Source organism: Hyposmocoma kahamanoa, unplaced genomic scaffold (genome assembly GCF_003589595.1).
Source record: "Hyposmocoma kahamanoa isolate Upper Pololo Valley unplaced genomic scaffold, ASM358959v1 86, whole genome shotgun sequence".
Lineage (NCBI taxonomy): Eukaryota > Metazoa > Arthropoda > Insecta > Lepidoptera > Cosmopterigidae > Hyposmocoma > Hyposmocoma kahamanoa.
In genome coordinates, this window is record NW_020654289.1 from 11,334,394 (window position 1) to 11,355,070 (window position 20,677).

General features: G+C 35.2%; 1 protein-coding gene across 1 annotated transcript in view; it reads left to right on the forward strand.

Moving 5' to 3' along the window:
- The window catches only part of LOC113234827 (elongation factor-like GTPase 1), a 217,433-nt gene that overhangs the window by 123,527 nt on the left and 73,229 nt on the right, over nucleotides 1-20,677 (forward strand). The window lies entirely within an intron of this gene.

The window sequence follows — 20,677 nt, forward strand, 5'->3', positions numbered from 1 at the left end:
ATTTATTTTACCTATGGAATAAATAATCTTTGACTTTGACTTTGATTTAAGAAAAATCTCTCAATAACTGTACTAAATTATTACTATTCGTTTTTGGGTGTTTGTTTTGCATGCATTGCAATAGACACGTCGAGTGAAAAGGATCAAACACATCAGCAAAGATGAATGACTTTGTCTTCAACATTCAATTCTTGGTGCATACTCCAGTGTAGTATATAAGCTTCTTGGACGGGACGAACAAGTCGTGCGCCTAGTGGTAAGCGACATGCCTGTCCATAACAGTTGCAATACCACTTAGAGCGTTAAGTTGCAAAGATTTGGCAGGGCATGGCCACTGTGACCGTCACCGACATATATTAACAAGTCCCATGTGCCTGTAATTTCACCAGCACCCTTACTTACCCTTCAAAACCGGAACACAGTAATGCTAACACTACTGCTTGGCGGTAGAAATAGGTAACGTGGCCGTACTTCCCTGGACGAACTCTTTCACAGGGAATTCTACTGCTACTAAGATTGTACCAAGTCGATGTTAAAAGATTTTATTTAATTGCTGCTTTATATCTAATTATTGTTTGTTTAAATATGAACGTTGTACGCTAAATGTACCGACGTGTGTGCAGTGCATGTTTGTTGTGCAGTAAAGACACCAAACTTATTATATCCCGGAAACAGCTTGAGGTAGCCAGAAAAACTATTGTGACTTTTCAATAGGAGCGAAAACTACGTTTCACTTTTGCTTCCACTCGAACCAATTAATTTGAAAAAAAATAAGTTTAACAAAAATTGATCTTTCCGAGAATTGCGTCGAACGCCTAGTGGTAAGCCTGTTCATAGCAGTTGCAATACCACTCAGAGCTTTAAATCGCAAAAATTTGAAGGGCACGGCCACTGTGCCCGTCACACTGAGACATGAACTAACAAGTTCCATGTGCCTGTAATTTCACCAGCATCCTTACCCTTCAAAACTGGAACGCAGTAATGCTCACATTACCGCTTGGCGGTAAAAATAGGTAAGGTGGCAGTACTTCTCTGGACGAGACATAGATTATATGTAATACATGAATATATAATATGAGAATATGTAAGTGACATAGAGTTGAATTTAACTGCTTGACGTGCTGCACGTGTTTCGGGTGCAATTCCCAGAACATCCAAACTTGAACAGATTGAAAAAATTCGTTTCCTAAATTGGAAAACCAGGAAGCGGATTACCGAGCGAAAATGCGTAAGCGTATTTTTAATCACGAAATTTCCGCTAGCTTTATTGTTGGCTTTAGTTTTAAGTATCGCGGTATTACAGATAATGAAAAATAAAGACATATTTAAGTACTGCTTCTAATACAATACTCACACTGCACAATCAATCGTTGAGGATGCAGCAGAATCTGCCTATTTTTAACCGACTTCAAAAAAAGGAGTAGGTTCTCAATTCGACTGCATGTTTTTTTTTGTATGTATGTTATGCGATAACTCCGATTATTTGTGAACCGATTTTCATGATTCTTTTTTGTTGGAAAGAGGGTACCTCCAAAGTGGACCCATTTAATTTTGAAAAAAATCATCCGCCTCTAAGGATGGCTGTTCACTCATGAAGATTCATTTTTATAATTAGCGTTATGTTAATGGTTGATTTTGCTATTCTCCAATTCAAGGCGTTTTTCTCTCTCAATATACTCTGAGTAGTGAGAACCGATTTTTGTTATCTCCTGTGTCAAGTCCCGTACAGTGGCGAACTAGGATGTAACAATATACTCTGTACTGAGATTATCTCTAATACACGTTTTTTTTAAGGTTTTTAAATAAAGTATTTTTTTTTTTATAACAACGATATCGATTGCCTCAATCTAGGGAAATCCCTATATTATGTCTTCCCAGAACGCCTAGAACAGTTTAGAAAAGTTCATTTTTCAAGTTGGTCCTACCGGATCTAATCTAATCGAATTAGAAACCTTCTCATCCTCCGCCCACAGTATAACCCCTTGGGCCACCGAAGTCGTCATGACATTATTGATTGTCTAATTTTTGACATTTGTATATTTATTTTGACGTTGTTCGAATTATTATTATTTTGGTATCTAGTTACATTTCACAATTATTATAATTAAAATAGAACCTAGAAACTATCACCGCGTTTAAAGTAATAACTGGCTTATTAAATCCATTAATGCACGCCCATGTGATATCATTGAAAAAAACACACCTAGTTTAGTTTGTTGAAGTACATGTGAATAAATGGATCCTGTAAGAAAATAATATATCCTCAATATGTTTGTATGCCTAATGTTTTGCCGGACAGAGTGTAACTATACATATTTTACACCGACTTCAAAAAAGGAGGAAGTTCTCTACTCGGTTTTTTCTTGCGTTTATGGTAACGCGATCATTCCGATACTTGTGAACCGATTTTGATGATTCTTTTTTTTGTTGGAGAAGAGTCACCTCATTGTAGTCCCATCCGATATCTTTTTCAAATTTGAAGAAGATATTCTACCTCTAAAGTTGGCAAATTAGAGAATGAGTCTGGTTTTTTCCATTTCACCCACTTTCCGTTAACCAATTTAGAGTTTAGCAAATACTCTATAATAGATGTAATTTCACAATCTTTTGAAGGCAGTTTTTTTTATATAAAAATGCTATATTTAAATGTAACATGTGAACTTTTACACAACCTCTTTTTTCACAAATAAGTGAATTATGATTTTTTTAGTTTCATACAATCGCAGCGAACAAAAGTTCACCAATGAAGTTGTTAATTCTAATATGTTACTTTTGTACTTGGGACAGTCTGCCTTTAAGTTTGCGTAATATCACAATTATAATACCGCTAGTATCTCCCAAGTTAAGTGTGTGAATATAGCTACTCAATACCATAACACACGTCTGAATGTCATTCATCACTTCACACGTCCATCAGTAATGAATAGATAATAAAATTATTATAATTTGCAAAAGTTAACCGTAAAGCGTTTTTTCTTCTCATTCAACCACTCCCCGTGCAAATACTCTTGAAACAATTGAAAGCATCCGTTTCTCGCCATTTGATTAACTTAAGTAGCCAACTGTACTTTTCCGTTCGATAACATTATGGACAATGGAAACCGGGAGCAGGTACAGTCAAGAGCATAAATTGAAGAGCACGGACGCTGAGAAATCAGATAGGAAAGTATACACGCGTTCATATCGTTGCAAATTATTCGAACACATCAGATTACTCTTTACTCGCAGTCTATTGACGTTAAATCATAAATATATGATTGAAATTAGCATCATATTCTATGGTTCGATTTGTGTTGAATCTATGTAAAATAATATTTGCTTAGTCAGCCATAAATGTAGCTGATTCTTTATAGTATTTTTTTTAATAATATCAAGTGACGGGTTGAACAAGTCGTGTGCCTGGTGGTTAGGTACACGCCTGTCTGTAATATTTACAGTATCACTTGTAGCTTTAAATCGCAAACATCTAAGGGGCACAGCCACTACGCCTGTCACCCTGAAACATAAGTTGACAAGGCCCATGTGCCTGTAATGTTGCCAGCACACTTACCCTTGATTACCGTAAGGCAATAATGGTCACATTACTGCTTGGTGGCAGAAGTAGGTAAGGTGGCAGTACTTCACTCGGCGAACTCTTTCACAAGAAGCTCTACTGCTATTAATATCTCCTAATAATACTATTTCTTATCTTAATTGTAGAAATTAAAAAAAAGTGGGTATGTAGACTTTGGGAATGAAATATTCTTTATTGCACATTAAAAAATGGCAACGACAACACAGAATGTCAGTATTACAGAGTAAGCTCATGGATGACAGGTGGTCTTATAGCTAAGTAGCAATTTCTTCCAGGCAACCATAGGATAGATGTTTAAGAGCTTGAAAAGAGGTGTAGCCAAAGAATATCATCTAATGGAAGTGTTTTAAATACGCGTACGAGAGTCAACCATGCATATAATTTGCGTTCAGTCCCCCCTTTGTCGCTTCACAGGATCACAGGTCATCCGGTCCTTGACGTCAATCAATGACCGGCCGCGTCCACAAACGTCTTCACAATTTCGCGCTAAAAGAAAAGTCCAAAATGGATTTCCATCCGTCCGACTGGTCCTGAGTAGACCGTAAAAGCCTCTAAATACTCATGTATAGCTAAAATCGAATTTCGATACATAGGATGAAGTAGTAACGAACATGAAAATATATTGACTTTTTAGCTTGTACGGGGTCAAGAGCACATCAAAATATGACACTTAAAATTTAAATTCAATTTTGACGCTTGCGATAAGAATAATCCAATGTCCAAAGTGTCAAGCCTGATGTGCTTGACACAAATAGAATGTACTGTATTAAGATCTTTTATAGAAGTACCTAAAAGCGTTCATTTTAATCGAAAGACGGTACTATTGTATTAAACTTAGTACCTGAACACTACAAGCTTGTGTGTCCATTCTCATAATCAATGCGAAACAAACAACAGCACATAATGACCTACGGGGCGTAATGGTGCGAACACTGCAAAACACTTTTACTACTCATTTCATAGTAAAGTCATTAAGAAACAACGAGTTAGCCATAATTACGAGTTTTCTTCGACGATACAAAGAAACGTTAAGCCTATAGAGGACCGAGCATTGCCCCTTAGAATCAAGTCGTCATTATCAAAGGGTTTTTTCGATTTTCTTAGCATATAGGCAATACGCAGTTTCACGGTTAGTTACAAAGCTAATTATATTTGCCTAGATGTTTTTTTATTAACGATTTCCCATATATGCAAGAAACGCAAAAACCTTGTTGAAATAAAAACTCCTTTCTGGAATCGTGTTTTATTATTTTATACGTCACGGGTATTCTAGCAAATTGCTACAGCCACAATGAGATCAAATTAATTTTTATTAACTGTCATGATGATATTCATTTTATACTTTTTATAAAATTACTCCAATACTTTCTTATAATTATTAATATAAAGTTCGAATACAAAGAAAAATCGAACTTTACCAACCAAAAAGATCTCCGCTTATAGCAAAAGGGTAATTTTCAGATTAGTTTTCTCTACCTAATTTCGGTGGCAATTTTTATTATTTAAGTATTGAAGTCTATTAAGGCCCATTTAGATGGAGAGAGTTTATCGTCGCGAAGATACGATTATCGAAAGAATATAAAAAACTTTCCTCGTCTAAACATTCACGATTATCGACCGTCCACGTGAGCGATAATCGCCTCGCCTTTAAATATTGAACGTCTCCGTGTAAACAGAACTCGAAAGCAAAAATCGTATTTCGAGTTTCTGTGCCAGCCATTTCTACCACGAGTGCAGTGCGCGAGGGTGTTTTGATTATCATTGCTTTTCTAAGACAAGAATTAATGAAACGAGAACGAAAAAAAATTTTGGATCAAGAAATTTTAGGAAAGTTATAAAATTTGAAGAAAAATATTTTAAAAAATGTATATTTCTCTACAATGCAATATCAATATAACAAGTTGATATTATCAGCAGTTCCAAATTTGAATGATTTTTGCGTCATTTCGATATGTCCATAATCAATACCGCAGTGATCACTGAACTCGAATGGCAATTCGAAAACGGTTCGAACCGATTTGTACGATAATCGTATGAAATTGAAAAAATGTCATACGAAATCGTGTTTAGACAAGTCGAAAACTCGTAAGCAAGAATCTCCTTACTACATATTTCTCTGTGTAAACAGTCGAGGAGGCGATTAAGTTGCTTGCGAATCTCGTATGACATAATCGTAGGCGAGATTTTAGTTCTTACCTGAATGTAAACATTATGATACGATAATCTTATGGCGATTATTGCTTACGATAATCGCGTACGATTTTTCGTCACGAAGCGTGCGATAAACTCTCTCCATCTAAATGGGCCTTTATCGTGAAATATTAATTTAGGATACCACACTCTAATGTCATACTTAATACTTCATGATAATATTCTAGAATAGTTAAATAATAAAACCGAAATTAGGTAGAGAAAACTAACCTGAAAATTACCCAAAATCGAGTTACTTTACACTTTACACTTCCCATCACACAACAAACAATATACGCATATATTGTATAATATATATAAACAATAGTCTTTAGTCTGATAGTGAATAGAGTAGTAATTCAAGTAACTAAACTCCCTTACCTTTGCTCTGAGGTAATTGTACTGTCTCTCATTTGCTGCGACCTGTACTCCTCTAAGAGTATCCGTACATTATATACAAGCCAGCCATTCTCATAAATTGACATTGCACGGTGACATTTCTCAAGACAGTCGATTGTCTCCTCAAAGTGAGCAATTAGGCGAAAGTGCTTTCTAGAGTGTCGTTTTAGACGCCCTACAAAATGAGTATTCAAAACTGCTTTATTCGCTATTTGGCAACAAAAACAACAAAATTCGTAACACTAAAGTTATTTCACCTTACAAAATCACTAACAGTGGTTCTTAATCTAACCCTACTGCAATCCCTTTGGACGAGTTTATGCGTAGATGGTTAAAGTCACCGCACAGCATTATGCGATTTTAAAATAGAAAAAAATGTCAATCGAACAGAAATTGAAAATGTCTGCTTTCAATGAGATATTTGTATTTGATGTTACATTTTGACTCATTAACTCTAGTATTGTTTGATTATATTACATAATAACAATTGTTTATTTCTGTCCGTGGACCATGTTAAGAAAATACAATTCAATTCGATGCAATTCATATTTTTAAAACATAACTAAAAAAAAATAATAATATAATATAAAATAAAAATAAGATTAATTAAAGTCAAACTCAACCATATTGGCTTGGCGATTACGAGCCAACGGTTGTGCATCGACGTGGTAGTCAGGCGAGCAAATTAACCAAATCCAAGCCTATCCATAAAAGAAACTATACGACATCTCACGATGGCACAGAACGATGAGCTTGCATGAACATGCCAGAAGCGCTACAGTGCCGCTGCAGGCCCATCAAATGTCTGAATGTGATTTTGTACTAAACGCGTAAGGTATGTTGAGACGCCTTTATGTAGTTTATCCAAAGTTGACAAGTATAGAAACTTTGACTATAGGTCTCGAACAGGAGTATTCCATCGTCTGCTGCACATTTTCTAAACCTTCTGGTGATCATGTTACCGACTATAGAGAGAGCTTGACGTTTTCTCTCCAAATCCTTGTCATCTTTTCGGTTATATGATACGATGTGGCCAAGGTATTTGAAATTTTCCACCACCCTGACAACTTGATCTCTTACATATACAGGTGGAATTACATTTGGACCTTTTCCTGACATGAAAACAACCAACAATACCTTAAACCATGATTCTTCTTATCATATTGATGGCATACACTATAATGCTTGCCATCACGGTGAAAGGATTTGCCATCGGCGTAAGGTACTCGCCTATTGTTGCCCAGGGTGCCGCTGTCGTACAGGAAAGGAATGGTAGATACGTCGTGTGCGGAGGCTCCTTTCGTGTACACCAAACCATGATTGATGTAATTGGAAATCTACTTCTATAATGGCAATTAAAATTGAAAGCGCTATTTTTCTTCGTGATTTATAAAACCTTTAAATGTAAATTATTTTACGGGCTGATAAAGTTATATTGTAATTAGTATTCCCCTCATATTCTTATATTTCAAATCTTTAAGTCCCTTTCACGGTCTCTCCATAAAGGTTAATTAGAATTTGTCTGCAAATTTCAAGTACAACCTATTTAAAACTAAACAAGGAGTACAATTTAAAACATTTAATATAATTTTATGATATAATCGTACGATAATTGAAATCATCTGGCATTGTACTCATTGGTCTAATTTGTAGGCTGCAGATTCTAACATGACTTCAACAAGTCTAACGTCTTTAGCTTATAGTGCTGTCTCTTAATAGCGTTTGGCAAAACGGCTATCGGCCCTTTTAACGCAGGTGTACAAAAAGCAGTTGAGTACCATGATGATGCCAGAGGCATAAATGTTGAGCCGAGGAAATCTGCTTCCATGAGGCGTACTTGTGTCTTGTATTTTTTCCTCTATGACCAGTTCAATAGCTCCGTGTTGCATAATAGCGTCCCGTTTGTCACGAAAGGACGTTTGTCAGGAAATACAATTTAGAAAATTATTGACTTTAATTGTAGAGCTTTCCCAATTAACGTTTTTTAGTCCATACAATATAGTCGAGTAAGTATTGCGAAGTGTAGAGGGCTGGTTACTTATTATTTTTTGATTTTAAACTAAAAACAAAATATTTGACAAATTAACGCGGTTTATTTTAGCAAGAAACGAAAGGTACACAAACAATTTTGACAGCAGTGAAATTTATACAATGACTTAGATTTACATAAATTCATCTACAAAAATATTGAGGAAAAAGTAAAAATATCATCCTATATAGGAACTACATACTTTAGCATACTAATGTACAGGTAGAATCTGTGGGAGTCAGAAGTTAAGGATCTCAAGATAAGCTAATAGATTCATGAACTGACTGATTGATAGGACCAGCTAACAATCTTACTGCCTACATTAAATGTTGTGGAACCTGTAAGTTTAAAGGACATTCTATAGCTAACGTGGCTGTATAAATTGACGTTGAAAGTGTTTAAATATATTATAGACTATATATATAAAAAATATAAATGTATAAAGTTCCAATAGCATTTAAATATATAAGAGCTTTGTTTACAACACAATATTGTGGTTATCATGTTCCTACTACAGTATTCTACGACCATAAAATTTTCATATTCAACTACGAAAATGGTTAAATTCGGATTTCAAACACACCGATAGAATCAAATCTCAAACCTTCTAGTTCAGAAAACAATTCACTTTAACAACATAATAACACCGTGTCGAACTTAAACTTTTCTACGTTTATGTCGCTTTTTACTGTTATTTAAAATAGTAGTAAGTAAATCTCTATTTATACGTTCTCTATTACGACCTCTTGTTAACATAAAATTTTATTACCTATGCTATATCTTTAAGAAAGAATTTTAGTTTTAAAATTATTTTCCGGATAACACTCTCGTCGGTGCTATAAAAAAGACCACAGAATTTTACTAAGATTCCGCAAATTACTTCAAGGGGACGGTCTCCGACCTCATCGTCACTTTCTATCAGGTGAGATGGAGTTCAAATACGCAATTAATCTAAAAAAAAATAATAATATCCCCATTATCACTTTTTAGTGGTTTGAGTCACTAATGTAAAATTTAGTACCGACATAGCAATTCTAGCCTTCCTGGTTTTCTTCCGCTACACTTGTAACCCTGTCCCATAATCCCAAATTTTGACTACGATTTATAGAACTCAACTGTGAAAATCCACTTTCAATATAGAAAATAGCTAATTAGCAAAATCTGCTGCTGACTTGTTGTAATGAGTGGTAATTTCTTGCCACAAACCACAGATCTTGGGATTCGCAACCATTGCAACGTTCGTATTCGTCTTGTGTTTTTGGGTCACGGAATAGTCGCAGTTGTGGTAGATACTTTTATAGGCGCAATATTGCATGTTAATAGTCCGCACTTCAGAATATTTCGACACGGTGACCTGTGACCCAATATAATTATAAAGGAGGTTTGTGAGCAAACCTTGTTAAAATGTACCTTAGCCTTGGAGAAATGAGAACGCGAAAAGAGATGATAAAAGAGGAAAAGGGGGGCTCAAAAGGGCCTACATAACTATATAATTTTAACAGTAATCGATATTCAGTTAAGTGCGACAATGAAATTAAGCTGATTTGCGATTTATGGGCACGTTTTCTCGTCTCAAGAAATTTGATGACAGTCACGAGGACGAACAAATATAAGAATAGTGAAGGAAAAGGGAATTGGAGCATTATTCAAAAATTTTAAAAATAAGTATCCAGGAACTTGAAAAGAGGATGATAAAAAGTACTCGCCTCATTGTCCACCACGTGACCCAATACGAGTTGAAGTCTTCACACGTCTTCGAATAGTTTGGCGTGCTTTCTCGCCTTTGGTTAAACCACAATTTTGTCCTTCATCGTTAAAGCAACTGCGAATGATTCGAAAGTGCCGGGTTTCCGATGGGTACCGAACCCAGTACCTTTAATAGAAAATAAGCATTCTCCCAGCTAGGCTATCTCAGCATATACATGTACAAATGCAAGTTGGTTTTTTTAATGACCGCGGGACTAAAATGTTGTGAGTACTCATGAATGTAAACAACTTTAACAAAACATATAGAGTGAGTTGTATAATTATATTATATTGGTTAATACAATTATAGGGTTATTTTTAGTAACAGTAGCGCTCCTTGTGAAAGCAATCGTTCAGGGAAGTACTGTCACCTTACCTATTTCTGCTGTCAAGCTGTAATATGAACATTCCTGCGTCCTAGTTTGGAAGGGTAAGCGTGCTGGTGAAATTACAGATACATGGGACTTGTCAACTTATATATCAGGGTGACGAGCGCAGTACCCATAAGATCTTTGCGATTTATAGCTCTGAATGGCACTGTTATGGATAGGCGTGTCGCTTACCACTAGGTAATAAATAATAATAATAAATAACGCACACACTCAACATAGGTGCACTACATTTTTTTATAACATCAAGTGACGGGACGAACAAGTCGTGCGCCTGATGGTAAGCGACACGCCTGTCCATAACAGGTGCAGTGCTATTCAGAGCTTTAAATGGCAAAGATCTGAGGGGCATTTCCACTGCGCCAGTCACCTAGGGACATAAGTTAATAAGTCCCATGTACCTGTAATTTCACCAGCACCCTTACCCTTCAAAAGCGGAACTGATTGCTGACATTACTGCTTGGCGGCAGAAATAAGTAAGGCCACCTTACCTACTACTACTAGTATTCCCCTGGACGAACTCTTTTACAAGGAGCTCTAATGCAATTAAACTTGTTCGCCCGGCCATGCCACAAATGACTAATATCATGTTAGTTAGCCGTGATCATCAGTAGGCACTATAAAAAATCCGAAACACCGATTTATTTCAAATAATATTATCCTTCTTACAAAACATTACGCCCAATTATGTGTTTTGTAACAAACCTCTTTATTGTACAAAATACCTATCAAACATAAATAAATATCTCACAGTAGCTACTGAGAAACTGTGTCAAATGAATTCAAAAATCACGAATTATTGAAATAAAGTTGATGCGATTATGTACCAAATCAGGTAAAGTCGTGGTGTCGTAACTGTACCGATTGTTACAGCCAATGGAACCTAGATTCTGTTCGCTTAAGATCGAAGAGAAATACCTCTGTAATGTCGACATCACGCCTTTTTGGGAAAATATTAGCTAAAATGTACTATCGATCCGAAATTAGGACGAGAACAAAATTTGTTCTTTATTTATATAAAATTTTACTTCACTCTTGACCACAGTGAATTTGTTCAGCTAAAATGAATTCCACGAAGGATTGGGCTTGCCCAGCAAATGCCTTTTATCCTTGATGATGTCGTGGATGTATGCACACAGGAATACAGATGCAGGCAGCGAGTTCAATTTCAGGAGACACGCATTAACTTGACAAAACCTGTTTCGTTCCCTAGCCACCAAGCCGAATAGTGATGTGACAAGTTATGAATTTCCACCTTATATTAAATCAATTATCCTAAGTCAAAAAAGAACGTAACTGCATATAAAATGTAACTTTCAATCCATACTTAGCTAGAATATACAAATAACACAAGGAGTATCTTAATATTTATTAATTAATATCGATTGAAAATTAATGGATTTCATAAACGCTTTCAGGCGTCATTGGCGTATCAGCCAAGATAATGTTGGACGCTTTAAAACGTCCACGGCGGTCAAAGGGTTAAGAAATTTGAAAAATCAACCTTAACTATTTGTGACGCTAAGCCATAATGTGAGCATTACTGCGTTTCTGTTTTGAAGCGTAAGCGTGCTAGTGAAATTATTTGCGAACTTATGGCTCACAATGATGGGTACAGTGGCAATGTCTTTCAGAACTTTGGCACTGCAACTGTCATGGATAAGCGTGCCTCTAACCAACAGGCGCACGAATTGTTCGTCCCATCGTCGCTTGATATCATACATGGTAGAAATGGTTCTCTACTGTATGCCTAGTATTCCGCTGGTGAAAGGGAGATGGTAGAATGAGGTCATGAAGCTCTTACGCACACTCTCCGATGTGTGAAAAAAGACACGACTAGGCGACGTTGCACCTATGTTCACGGCACACCATGCATTGATATTATAACGTCTCTTTGTGCTATGGTTTCTTTTGTATTATGGCCAGTGGTTGTCAATTACTGTACTAAAGAAATTACTCCTATGTAAATGACGTTTCCATAAATGAAGCTTTTTTCTACAACATTACTTTAAATTATATTAGATACTAAAGTACATAATAGTTTTAAATTTGGATGCTATTTTCATGTATAAAAAATAGTTAATTATTGTTTCTTTCATACCTACATGTATAAAGAAGTGTAGAAAAAGATAATAGTTTCTTTAATTTGTATTTTACTGTAATAAAGAATTTAATTATAATTGAATCAACTATAATATTTTTTCCAAATTCATTACAAACTAGACATTTCATGTACTAGCGTAATCTATTTCTTATAATATAAATTATAAATATACGTAATAAAAATAATCTATTCAAACATGACTTACCCAACCTAACACAGACCAATATAAAAGGGATCGTGTTAAAAAAATGCGCAATAAAACTTGTACAATAATATTATTATTTACATATTTTATAAATAAACGTGTCATTAAACTCAAACGTGGGGTTTCACTACTTCAGTTATTCTAACGTAACGAGTAAACAAAGTGAGAAAGTTTTTTAAATAAAATTAATAATAAAACAAGACTTTAAATTAGACCACAATCAACCACACAATAAATGTGAAATTACTATGAACGACATTGAAATAAGAAATTTATTTATTGCAATGGAGGTTAGGGAATCATAATATTTATCTGCCAGACAACTCACTCATATCTGATCTCATACTACGGCATTCCCTACACTACGAGTACCAAGAACACCCAGACCAGAACCAATTTAGAAAAGTTCATGTCCCAATTGGTCTTATCCTGAATTGAACCCGGAACCTCCTCGTCCACAATGCAAACCGTTAGGCAACCGAGGTCGTCAATTAAGTGAAAAAATAATACAAAAAGAGGTTTCATTGTACGTAGTATTGTTGTAGTATTGTCAGCTTTACTCCTTCCATCTATGGTGCCAATTATAATTACTTTATTTTACCAGCATTAGAGCTCCTTGTGAAAGAGTTCGTCCAGAGAAGTACTGCCACCTTACCTTTTTTTTGCCGCCAAGCAGTAATGTGAGCATTACTACGTTCCGGTTTTTAAACTACAGGCACATGGGATTTGTAAACTTATGCCTCAGGGTGACGGGCGCAGTGAGACTTCAGCAACTACTCCCAAGGTACCGTGATGGATTTTGTCTAAAACGTTATCCTGAATGAACTATAGAATGTTGGACATATAAACAAGGAACAAAACATTTCAGACTAAACGTCTTGAAAAACATTGAAAAGATATCACCCTAGTGCTGATGACGTGTCAACAAAGATAGTGATTAAACTTATAAATTGCATCTAATGTACACTTCATGTTAAATACTGTCTATCTATCAAGTCATTACATCTGTAAGTAAGTCCACGATCACTCGATTTAATAGAAACATGATACATTATATGAAAAACACCATTCAATACAGAAGCGTTATTACCTCTCACCATAAGCCACATATCACACGTTCTAGGCTAGGAAATCTAGATTAATCGCAGAGAAATTATCACTAATGCCCCACTACCGCACACCCCAGTGTTAGGATTACCATGTTATAAGGATTTAGATGCACAATCCCAAAGCTTTTTGAAGTTATGTATCTGTTGTTATTATTCATAATAACAATTTACGTGTATATGTTGTTTACATTCCGACTAAATATTCCTTCCGACACAAAGACAGATTAATTCTACGAGACTCGCGAAATTAATAACAAATTAAAAATTAATAAAACAGAAACAAGCGAAATGAAATTTATAGAGGCGTTAAAAAAAATTTGTGGCTAAAAGTTACTATACACTACTTAGATGATAGGAATAAGACCAATTAATAATATAAATATTTAGTAGATAATGAAGATATGTTCAATGAATTGTAATATTATATAAAAGTGTATTAGTTACTTAAATATTATATAAAAGAATAATTAATATAAATAATTATCATGTTATTACATACATATTTTTCTCAACAAATACGCAATGAACACTATGTACCTGTAAAAATCGTAAGTCTTTAGTAAATAGAAAAGGGTTAGAATTAGCTTAATTTATTCGGGTTTTTATCATTTGGTGTGCCCTTACTGGGTCCATAATGGTCTTAATGTCCCTTGTATATAACATAATATGTATAGTATGCAATATAGTATTGTGTGAGTATTGAGTTGCTCATATGACTACGCCCTAAACCCGTGCCTGAGAGGAGACCCGTGCCCAGCAGTGGGACGTTTAAATGAGTTGATGATGATGATATTGTAGCGCCTCTGTGTACAGTAAATTTTTATTGATTTCTTTTATTAACTTGTGAGACTCATAAAATTAATGATATCAATGAAATAAAACGCTGACACGTGCCTTTGATTCAGAGATGATATTGAATAGCCTTTTGACACCAACGTTCATTTTGTCAGTATAAAAAAAGTTCATTAAAATTCCGCATCATCAAAGACATGCGACGATTGAAATCAAACTTGAAAGCCTAAATGTAGTGAGGGAATATATCCCTAATTTAAATGACATAAACAGTCGTCTAACTGATTTAAAACGTCAAATAAAAGGATTAGAAAAACGTGGATGAAAAATGGGGAAAGGTCGACCCTGGCAAAAATATCTCAACCACTTTGAGAACGTCCTTAGAGAAGGCTAAGTAAGTAAAGTGTATTAGGAATAAACAGGCGTTTGAAAAGTTTGTTGCGAATCGATGAAACTAAAACATCCCAGTCTTAGTTATTTATTAGTGGAACTTTGACTTTGCGAGGTAAGCAAGTTTTTCTATTTGCACTTCGAACTTTGAACCTAAGTTCTCAAGCAAGAAATTAAATTAAACTTCTAGTTTACTTCGTAAGTTCTGGCTTAAACATCGCAATGTTCGTTACATAAATACGAATAGCTTTTTCTTTATGATACTAAGTGCTGCGAGAACATGATCTGAGATCTGATCACTTACTCTTCAAAACCGAAACACAGTAATGCTCACATTACTGCTTGGCGGCAAAAATAGGTAAAGTGGCAGTTCAGTCTTCAGTTCAGACTTCCCTGCACGAACTCTTTCACAAGAACTCTACTGCTACTAAAACGTGCTTGGCGTACCATTTTGGCTTAGTGAAGGTAAAGTTCGTTATATATATGTCATCCTTATAGTAAGTCGGGATAAAGGGTGGAGGTCCATATTATTTGCCCACACAAGTAGGAACAGTCGATTAGTATGCATGCATTCTTAAAAATCTTCAAAGGTATTTAAAATTCCGAACTTACATATTCCCATATCTTCGTCTCATAGTGGTACATTTGCAGATTTAATTTCTAAATCTAAATCAAAAATCTAAATCTTTATTCAAGGCATATTGTCAATCATTCTACACGGGTGAAAGCATATTGTAATTTGTCAGTCTGTGGGTTAACTATACAGAGAAGGCACTCGGCGCCCTGCAAGTTCAATATAAGAATGGTTTCAGGATGCTGTCGAAACTACCGCGAAACTGTAGTGCATCATCGTTTGTTGTTTGCTCAAGCGGGAGTAGATGACGTTTTTGCTGTGATGCGAAAAAAGACGGCGTCACTACTCTCTAGACTGCGTTAGTCCTTACAGTATCCTAATAAGCTCAATGCGTTGAAGCTTCGTCTTTTCATCCTGGTTCTGGTAAGGTGATGGGCTAGCCGACGCCTCTTTTTTAACCCAGGCAGTGTTACCCTCTATGACATTCCTTTGAACACCTCCTACCTATCTCTAATAGTTTCCGTGATAGAAAGCTTTGAAATTTGTATGGCGGCCATCTTGTTTATTTGAATTTCGAACATTTTTTACTTCCCGCGGAAATTGACCATGGTGTATCTCATAAAAATGCACAAAAATCCCCCAATGTATTATAGTTTTTGCAGGCCGTTGATCACTCGTTAACATTTTCCACTTTCAGGTCTTCTCATATTTGATTCTTTGCCTTGGAGCCTATCAGCGTACAACGGTATAAATATCTTTTTTCCACCATATCGGGAAGTATGCGTTCTATTTTTCTAAGTGAGTCTAAACTTGTAGCTTTATATATATAATGTTTTTACGTTTTTGTGATTTGTCTCTGTATCTACTAAAATAGTTGTAAGTTAAAATTGTCTAAATTTACTAAGAAGTGGGCCTTGGATGCCATCCTCCTTTTTATTATTATTGTTATTACCTGTATTTTTCTCAGTTTGTTAGCTGGTTTGAACCACACTTACGGACCGAAATCAAGTAATGCAGTATAGCGTGTATCTATCTACTCATTTCGATCCTGCAGTCAAACTGTATATACAGTTTTGTAGGACTATGTTTATTTAAATATATTGTACCCCCTTTTCTTAAATTCAAATAAATAAATAAATAATAATGTGATGGGTGTGTAATAAGATCCTACTGTACAATGCGGCATGTATTTAAAATTACAGCTTTTTGCAAGGTTATGTAGAGGCTTTCTTTACACCCTAATACTTTCGAAGCTATGGAGAAGATTATTATTTTTAATTCACTATTACATCCCAAAGAATTATTAGTATCTGGTAACCCTACAAGTGATATAGTGCACGCAGCCGACTAATCTCAACATTTGGACGCATTACTATAAATTGAAATAAGTGAATTAACTGTTTTTCGATCGTAAATTGTCCTCGCCTCGTAGTGATAATTCACTACGGCAGAATTCTGTTATATCGGTTTTACTTGACATTACGGTATTGATTATCTACATGATGTACTTATACGATTGGCGGGAACTTTGGAGCTGCAATTCGTTATATTGGATTCTATAACTTTAGGTTCTTCTCCGTGAGCTTATCTTTACTACGTATATTTATTTTTGTATATACTATAATTATACGGTACATTTTGCAATGGATAGTAATGATGGTGTATAGCTTTATGTAAAACGTAAAGTGAGCAGTTTAATAAGAATAAAAATGCCAGTTACCGCCAACTATCGAGTATATAACCAGAAATAGAGACGAAATTTCATTTAATTTGTTTGAAAACTATTCTACCAAATCATTACGGTGACTACTGCGCTTCGATTTGCCAGCACGAATTCGAAACCATTGACGGGTGTCGTCAATTGTTTAACTTGATGGACGAAAATTTTAAAATTTCGTATTTAATATTTAATTAGCGATGAAATATGATTCCGTTTGTTTTGTAATTAGATGTTTTACTGTTTTTCCCACACCACCGAATGAAACAGCCCCCCATAGTAATAAAGATAACATCTCTAGATGTTATCTTTATTACAATAAATACAGAATATTTTGATTGTTGATATTTAAAAGTGATATAAGGCCCATTTGCCTAATGAGTTGCCAGTGATGGATGTTCCTTATTTCGTCTCTATTTCTGGTTCTATACTCGATGCCGCCAACAAATTTCCCTGCGATTTATTTATTCTAAATTTTTGTTGGAAAGAGGTTACCTCAGCATTGATCCCATTTAAATTTGAAGAAATTATTCCACCTCTAAGGGTGGCAGATTAGGTGATGTATCTGGTTTCGCGAACTTTTTACTAACCGATTTCAATGAAACTTGGCAAATAGATCTAGAATTCCACGAACTTTTGAGTCGTTTTTTTAACACTGTACTGAATTATTTATATTTTACTTGATGTGGATAGAGCCTATTGTTTTAATTGTTCTAGCTATATAAATCTAAATGAAACTTACAGCTTGTTATGTCCATACAAACTACAGTTACATAGACTAAGCCCTTGTAAATCACAAGGCGTCTATTCTCGGAGCGAGCGTTACTAATCACAGATTACGAGTTAATAACGTAACTAATTCGAGTAGAAAAAGTGCGCCGGCACAGGTGCCGTTAATTCGCAAGCCGTATTTACATCATCGATCGATATTGGAAATTGAGAATAGAAATTAAATTTGATTTCAAATCCGTAGATAACATATCGTCATGCCTTTCTCCTGTGAGGTAGACAGGTTTTATAGACAACCTTTGCTTTGTGCAGGTACCACAACTTTACTGTATTCGTGAACTCTCAGTTTGCAGCTTGCTTTTGCTATTTGATATTTTACTTCTTTAGTCATATGCAAAATGCATGCACATGCAGGCGCGTCAACGTTGAGTAGCGGACACCAGCAAATTCCACCATACCATATTACTTCTTTATTTATATTTTAAATTCCTCTCAATAAAAATGTCGCGTGGGCCGCCACGTAGACCAAATTCAAGAAAAGCTAGCTCGCGTGGCCGGAACGCTCATTTAAGATAAAACGTAAAAGCTAAACACATAGAGCGTATTTTGTCATAACAGTTACACTCACGCGCGACGGCAACGCGGACTCCTCTCTTCGACCGTCGTGGGGCGGTCGCCGCGGACTCCGCTCGGCGACCGCGCGAGGGGAACGCAAAATTCAAGTCGCCGCTTTGTCAAAACAGTGATGTTTTAGTCACTTATTATATATTTTAACTGTGACTAACATAATGTGCCCGACAACCACACCAATTGCATGGTCACAAACTAAGGAACTCCCTGTACCATGAGCATTAGAGCAACGGAATTCACTCTGGGGCACTTCCCAGAACATCCAGACCAGAACCAATTTAGAAAAGTTCATTTTCCAAATTGCTCCTACCCTGAATAGAGCCCAGGACCTCCGCATCCACCACTCGTAGTATAAACCGTTAGGCCATCTAGATCGTCAAAATATAATATATACCTACATACAAATAATCTTCACCTAGTGTAAAAATAAGTTTAGTTTGCGTTGCGTACATGTATATAAAAAATGAAAGCCACGTTAGAATATCGAAACATTTATTCACATTCTGTCAATAATTTAACTTATTTCTATACATAAAACAAATAAGGAAGACTAGCACGTCGCGAGTTTAAACAACATGCTTTCTATTTACATAGATACAGAGTATATTATTCTAAATTAACATCGAGTCCCGGCATTGGCAATTGGCATGTACACACGTTAAACAACATTAATATACATGGGATTGAGTATGGATGGGTACTTCTTTTTGTCATATATTTTTAATTATTAATACCAACTCAAGTTAGCGTCTGGCACGGTTTGATAGAAAACGTCGGTTCGAATCGGCCGGATCGAAATTTTTTTTTCTAATTTGATCTTTGTATTAATAATTATAACAAACTAGTGGAGTAATTTCACATAAAAAATAATTTAATATCAATTCAATAAAAAATTACACACATTTTAACTTTAAAAAAATATTATTAGGGGTTTGCATTGATGCACAAGATTATTCTGTTCATTGGGGACATTAATTTGAATACTGTAATGGTATTCGATATCCTTTTTCTGTCTAAAAAGTGCATTTTGCTTGTAATTGTTACGTTTATATTATTATATTTTCGATTGATTGAAAATTTTTGATGTGTTTCATACATCAAAAATTTTACAATCCTTTGTTTCGTTTAGCATTTGGTTGAATAGATTCAGAATTTCTTATAAGAAACTTTCTCTTCAACGCCAAAAGGCTCTTCACCCACGTTTTGTGGCCGGTGGCGCCAGCGCCGATGTATGCCGCGTCAAAATGGTTAGACGAAGCACCTTCCGGCGTCAGACAGAAAATTTATTAGAACTGAACTCCACTTGTAATTATACTTGATGTTCAAGTATAATCGGTACACTTAATGCTGAGACGCGCTATTAATGATGTAAAACACAGGTTCAATGTAGACACCGTGCTGAAGCGTGCTGAAATGGGTATCCAAGTTATAAGAATGAAAATAATAAGTATCATTTAGGTACAAAATTTTGTTTTGTAACTGGTCTAACAACATAATGCTGAAATTATACATTTTTTAAACTATAGACTGAGATTATTAAAACCTTTATCTTTCAAATACATTGCATACTGAGTTTAAAAGGAAGAATATTCAATGTAACCCCACTTGCTAGCGTACTTCGGCATTTTGTCCATGTGTGTTTTATAGAAGATGTCGACATTATACTTCACCATTAACTATGCTGACAAAACTCTATATGTATAAAACACAAACGTTTAACATGGACAGTATGCCGACGCGTGCTAGCAAATGGGTGTCCATCACTAACTTATTTTTACAACAAGTATACACTTAAAAACCTAAAGACTACACTTATACAATATAGCTTAAATTAGAACTCGTTTTTAGTATAACAAAATTGTATTATACAATGAAACATAAACAAAAAAAAACAAACAATATGCCTTCTTGACTCATTTGGAAGACAGTACATGGAAGAGTTAACGCAACAATCTACGGAATTATGGCAAGTAAATAATTAAATATTTGAAAAAATAATTTAAACTAAACGTTTGGAATGATCTTAGTCTAAATCTATTTACATTATAACAGAAACAATACATTATAATACCACTTTTGATAGACCAATATCATAAGATT